The sequence below is a fragment of the Triticum dicoccoides genome, chromosome 1B, assembly GCF_002162155.2.
Source record: "Triticum dicoccoides isolate Atlit2015 ecotype Zavitan chromosome 1B, WEW_v2.0, whole genome shotgun sequence".
Classification (NCBI taxonomy): domain Eukaryota; kingdom Viridiplantae; phylum Streptophyta; class Magnoliopsida; order Poales; family Poaceae; genus Triticum; species Triticum dicoccoides.
In genome coordinates this window covers 418206482-418213386 of record NC_041381.1, presented here as the reverse complement: position 1 = coordinate 418213386, position 6905 = coordinate 418206482, and positions in this window count along the sequence as shown.

Here is a 6905-nt window from a genome sequence, read left to right as displayed (position 1 = left end):
ACTCCATTCGCTCCGCCAAAGCCGCCCTCCCCGCTGCACCGATACGTCGGCACTGTGGTTCGTCGAGGGGATGCACGGCGATCCTCTCGCTCCCACAGTACCCTCTCGTAGACTACCATCCTCTAGCCGCGCCGCCACCATTGGCTATGTTCTTGTGGAGGCGCACGGCGATCAGCGCCGCCACCGCTGGCGACGTTTGTGTGGAGACGCACGGCGGTCAGATTCTCCCATGGTACGCGCATTCTAGACTGAGGCCCCGTTCATGTCGGTGTAGCGCTGAATGTTAGCTGATAGACGCTGTTAATCTCACTGTTTGCCGAAGTAGTTCACAGTCAATATGCTCTGCTTAACAAGCTTCCTTGCCCTGTTCTGCACTCAATCTGCTTAGCTGAGATGGCATGCCAAGGCCAATTAGTTGCTAAAATATCCTGCCACATATTTATTGTGACGTAGATTGCCATGGTCTAGTAGCCAATCTGTTAGGTGAAATAGCTCTACACCGTTTTATACTCGATCTTTGTTGCTGCGATGGCCTTTGATAGTTTGATGGTTGCGTGCTCGGCCTCATTGACTGCTGAAACAGCCTGCCATAATTTAGCACTCAAATCTGTTTGCTGAATTAGCTTTACATATATTTCGTTACTTAGATCTACTCGTCCAAATATCTTGCCATAGCTTTAGACATCGACCTAGGTATTTTTTCTGGACTTCATAAAAAAGCATATATGTTTTTCCTGTAATATCTAGTAGAAGAACTAATTTGTATGTCTAACAGATGGACATGACTTGGATAACTTCTTCTCGAAGATTCTCCGCTGCATATGTCGAGGGGGCTGAAAACTTCATGAACTTTATCAGAGCTGAGTACGGTGGTCCGAAATCAGATGTGCTCTGCCCGTGTAGCAGTTGTATGAATTCAGTTACAAGACCCCAGTCAACTGTGCAAAATCATCCACACTTGTATGGGATGTCGGTCACATATACTAGGTGGGTTCATCATGGTGAAACTGTGAACGTCAATGTTATTGACTACGTGGAAGCAGCAGATCACCATCTTGATCTTCCTGATGCTCAGGTGGAAGAGGAGGTGGAGGTGGTGGTGGCAGGGCCAGTGAGTTTGACCAACATTGAAACAATGCTATGAAATGCTCGTGCATTCCGTGAACTTTCACCTGCAGAAGAAAAACGGTGGGCACGCATGTTGGAACAATGCAACGTGGCTGTCACTCAAGGAAATAAGCTGTCAGTATTCTCAGCTATGGTCACCTTTCTTCAGGTGAAGACATCTGAGCGGATGACCAACAAATCATTCGATGCGATGTTGACTGCTTTCCGCAAATCTTTCCCAGATGCGTCTGAGCTGCCACACACCTACAGTAAAATGAAGAATTTCCTTCGTGTAGTTGGAATTGGATATGATATGATCCATGTTTGTAAGAATAATTGTGTTCTGTCCTGGAAGGATTATGCCAACTTAAGTGAATGCCCGAAATGCAAATCATCAAGATGGAAAGATGGCGATGCTGTGAAGAGGATTCCTCATAATGTTCTAAGACATTTTCCAATTCTACCAAGATTGCAGAGGTTGTTTCATGATTCTGAAACAAGAGAGGATGTACTATGGCATTCTAGGAACAAGGAGTACAAAGATCAGAATGTAATGAGCCATCCATCTCATGGTAGTGAGTGGAAAAGCTTCAATCATAAACACAAAAAGTTTGCTGCTGACCCGAGAAACATTAGACTTGGCTTAGCTTCAGATGGATTTAACCCATTTGGCCACCAGAGCGCCACATATAGCATGTGGCCAGTGCTTGTTATCCCTTACAACATGCCTTCAAATGTCTGCACCAAAGAATCAAACGACATGATGACCTTGCTCATCCCAAGTCCAAAAAGTCCTAGAAAGGATTTTGATTTGTTCATGGAGCCTCTTGTGGAGGAACTTCAACAGCTATGGAGGGGTGTTCCCACTCGAGACCTATATAGCAGCCCACCAGCTGATTTCTTTCTGCGTGCTATTATAATTTGGTGCATCCATGATTATCCGGCTTTGGGCACTATGTTTGGGCAAACGACACATGGTTACAATGCATGTGTTCACTGTGACAAGAATCTGCTGTCATACGCAATACTTAGCAAGATCTGTTACATTGGACACTGCCGTTTCCTTGCCAAGGACAAGCCACATCCTACAAAATACCAAAGACATGTGTTCAATGCAAAGCATGAAAACAGTGATGCGCCAAAGAGACTCACCGCCGATGAGTTGCAAGTGGAATTAGAGAAGGTCAGGCATATTACACCAGGAAACCATCTTGGTAATGGTAGCGGGAAAAGGAAGCATGGCAGGGTAGAAGAGAGATTATTGTTTACCCGCAGGTCCACTTTGTGGGACTTGGAGTATTGGAAAGATTTGGATCTGCGGCATAATCTTGATGTGATGCACATCGAGAAAAATATATGTGACAGCATTATCGACACACTTCTTAATATTGAAGGCAAGATGAAAGATACCTTAGAATCTAGGATTGATTTGACACACCTGGGTATCAGACAGGATTTGCAGGTGCAAGATGAAGGTAAACCACGGGATATGGCACCAGCTGTGTATGTCTTGGACAAGGTAAAAAGAAAAGAATTCTGTGAGGTCCTGTCACGTGTGAGATTCCCACATGGATTTGCTTCCAACCCTGAAAGGAGAGTCAGTGCAGATGGAAACAAGGTACAAGGGTTGAAAACTCATGATTGTCGCGTCCTACTTCAAAGGGTTTTACCTACTATCCTTAGAGGATTGGGCCGCCCTGACTTATACAGAGCAGTTGTAGAGTTGGGACAATTCTTCAGGGAACTCTGCAGTAGAAATATCAGGATAGATGCTTTGGAGCGTCTTAGAGACAAGATACCAACTATCCTATGCGACCTTGAGAAGATATATCCTCCATCCTTCTTTGATGTGATGGTGCATTTGGCTGTTCCTCTACCTGATGAGGCACTACTTAGAGGTCCAGTACAGTATGGCTGGATGTACCCTATTGAAAGGCGGCTAGGCACTTTCAAGGGCTATGTTAGGAACAGAGCTAAACCCGAGGGTTCCATTGCAGAGGCCTACATTGCTACAGAAGTGTTGACATTCTGCTAAAAATACATTGAAACAGCTGATCAGCTTAGCAAAGAGGTGGGTGAAGACAATCCCGGGCTCAATGTTTTCGATTATTCTGTTCGAGTTACAGGGAAGAGTTGACAAGAGGACAAACCTAAAGATTTGGACAAAATGGTTTGGTATGTGTTGAATAATTGTCCTGAGATACTACCTTATATCAAGTAAGTGCAGTACTGCAGCTTATACATCATAATCTACTAAACTTGCAGCACATTCTTATATATTTAGATGTTTGACGCAATCACTATGTTGTGCAGCATCTACAAAAAGGAGTTACTGCCGCAAAATCCAAGAAACATTGACAAACTGGTTATGGCAGGATTTGCAAAATGGTTCAAGAGCCATGTAAGCTTTTGAATTGCATTGTCAGTTTTTTTAATATATTGAGTACATAAGATGATCAGCTTGTCTATTTTCTAACCATAGGTTAAGAAGATGCAGGAGGATGGGCAGGCGGTTGATGATGCCCTTTACTCACTAGCAATGGGTCCTGATACTCAGGTAAGACATTATGAATCTTGCGTTGTTGGAGATGTGCGCTACAACACCCTTGCACGACACGAAGGCAGGAAGACACAAAATAGTGCCATCATGAGCACGGATACGTATGACAAAGAAACAACTGAAATGTATGTTAACATAACAGACATTGTTCAGTTGCAGTATATCTCCAGTTTCGAGGATCATCGGTGTGTGGTTCGGTTGTGCTGTCGTTGGTATAACCTGTTTTCCAGGATCGCAAAACCTAGAGCTGATGATTATTTCAAATCCATCAATGTCAAGGCGGCATACCAGGCCAACGAGCCTTTTATTTTCACAAATCAAGCAACACAGATATTTTTCTTGGAAGACACATTTGCATGTAGCGATGAATGGAGAGTATTGCAAAGGTTTGAGCAGAGGAATTCGTTTAATGAAGTTGCACAACAAGATGATGCTTACATTCTCCTGGTGTACAAGATAACACATATGTTCCTAATATTTTTGAGAACCATCACGTCAATGACACCGGCGAAAAGATTGCCTATCGTGTTGTGGACATACAAGAGTTGATTAAGAAGAAGCCAACGTTCGAGGACATTGAGGACGAAGAAGAAGATGACACCGTGGGGAATTACGATTCAGACTGATACACAAGACGAAGATGTTGACGTTGCTGCTGTGGATGATGATTACATTGCTTTTGTCGTATTTGCCTGTCAGAAGATGTTTTTTATCTACTATGTGAAATTGTGTTTGCTATGACAACTAAAACCTGATGAACATGTTGTTTAGTATTTTGTTGTGAGAACATCACTTGTTATGTATGCTGATTTGTGTTTGGTGATTGTATGATGACTAAAACATGATGACATTGTTGTTTAGTTGTACTCATATTTGGCTGTGAAACTTGAATTTGATGACATAGTTTGCTGTTGGACTGCAATTTGCTCGACGTCTTCGAATGAGAACAAAGCTGACCCGACAGGGCCTCTGCTATTTATTTATTTATGAGCAAAAGGGGATACCCCCTGATTTCCATTAATAGAAATCATTAGATGTTCACAACACTACGCCCAGCCTGCTACACAGGTTTCATTCATTACTAGTTTCAGCAAAGTGCTCATGTCATAGCCACTGAATACATCACGAGTGCTACATACACTGCAAATAAAGAGACAATCATCCTATAGAGCACATCGATTTTTCCCATTATCTTCACAAGCTCTTTCATCTCCTCATTGCTGTCAAGGCCGTTCAGCAGCTGTTGCTTGGCCATGATCAGAGGAACTGCATCTTTAACCTTCTGCTCTGCATCTTCCTCTTCTGCCGTTCCTTCAGTTACTTGTCCAACACCCCAACATGCTGGTATTGGGATTCCTCGGCTAACGAAATAATCAGTGTAGTTGCATTCCCCCACATCAGCAACTTCCTAGAAATACAAATCACACGAATCTTCCCTTTTCTGCACGAATCAAATTGGAAGATCATCAACCAAACTATTAAAAAAATCGGCAACTAAAAGCAGCAGAACAACACTTAAACATATTATTACCCCATGATTCAGGCGTTTGTAGAAGACTCGGTCAGGGTTGAGGATTGTGGTTGAGACGCGACGGATGACTCTGCGTCATTTGTGGCAGTGGCACCATACCAACGACAGCGGGTTGCAATGAGCAATCGGCTGCGGTGCGCGTGCTGACAGGGGTGTGATGACTTGGCGCATTGGCGCATTGGTATCCACAAGCGATGGTACGGGTGGCGACTTGGCGCATATCTTGTTGTTGCCTGCTGAAGAGCAGGTGGACGAGCAGCCAGTGGACATGGTTGCTGCGGCCAGAGCTTCTGATGCTAGGCAACGTAAGTAGAGAAGAGGAGAAGCGAACGTTGGATGTGTCAGTTTCATTAATTGCAGAGTACCATAGCACCATATATAGTCATAGTCTAGGTTTGGATTCGAACCAACTACAGGACCACGTCTCTTTTTTTTCTAAAACTCGGCAACGTCTCTTTACTGGTACACTAGCTTGTTTTGTACGCCTTCCAAAGTCTTTGATTTTCTTTCCCTTTTTTTGCTAGGAAGGAAGGAGCACAAAATTGAGAGTTCCTGGGACTCGAACCCAAGACCTCTCGGTTGAAAACCAAGGATGCTAGTCACTTATGTGGCGAACGTTCCCTGGGAGGAGGACGGCAGACGAACGCATTTTCCTCACAGTTTTAGTTGCGACACAAGATCGAACGGTCACAGTTTCGGGAATGTTATCAGGCCAACGAGCCTAGTTTTTTCTTTTCTTCCTATATATAAAAAAGTATGGTACTTGGTGTCAGCTTAGTCAACAAATGATTATGCCAAACTTGACCGTTGGATTGACATTCAACGTTTGTCGTGTTTCTTCAGTCTCTTCTTCCTCGAGCCGCCAAAGCCAAACCAGCGCCGGCGGGACCGCCTGCTCCCGCCTCCCACGGCTGGTTGTGCTTCGTGCATGCATCGTGGCCACATCGCACCCTAAAACTCTGCGCATCTTCCCTGGCTCCTATTCGTTCCCGTCCGAGGCCTCACCATCGTTCTCCGCCTTGGTTCACTCACCGTGGCTCCGCCCTCTGGTGTTGTCAACATGGTGAACAACCGAGAGGAAAAAGGAGATGATTGTACATGGTGAGGATGACAGTAGGGACCCAGCAGCGCGCGTAGTAATTTTGTTTTTTCGGGACGGAGAAGGGTATCAACTGGGTTGTGCGGGACCCGTGGCCCGTCTAGCCCAGGATTTTATTTCATATGTTTAGCACATGACCAGCCCAGTTTGTTTTTTTCCTTTCTGAAAATGGCTAGCCAGCTATTTTGTTTTTTTGCAGAATAACCAATGCAGGCCTAGTTGCTTTTCTACGCCCTACTGGGCCGGAAATCTTTCAGGACGAGGAGGGATGCATTTTGCCCAGAAAATGGGCTATAAGTAATAATAAATGGGTTGTAAAATGAAAAAATATAGCAAACAGGCAATTAGTTCCAAAATACTATTTTCTTTCGGTTTTTGATATTTTAAATTTCATTGTTTTTGTGCGGGTAAATTTTCATTGAATTTAAATTAAGGTATATTTAGATTTAAAATTAATTTGAATCTGGCTAGAAATTGCGGGCTGTATGTAGTTTGGGACAGATTTGGAGGCTGACTTATGGGTCTACTAGGTTGACGTGTACTTTGGCTTTGTCAACTTAGTCCACAAACGATTCTAGCAGCAGTGACCGTTGGATGTTAATCCAACG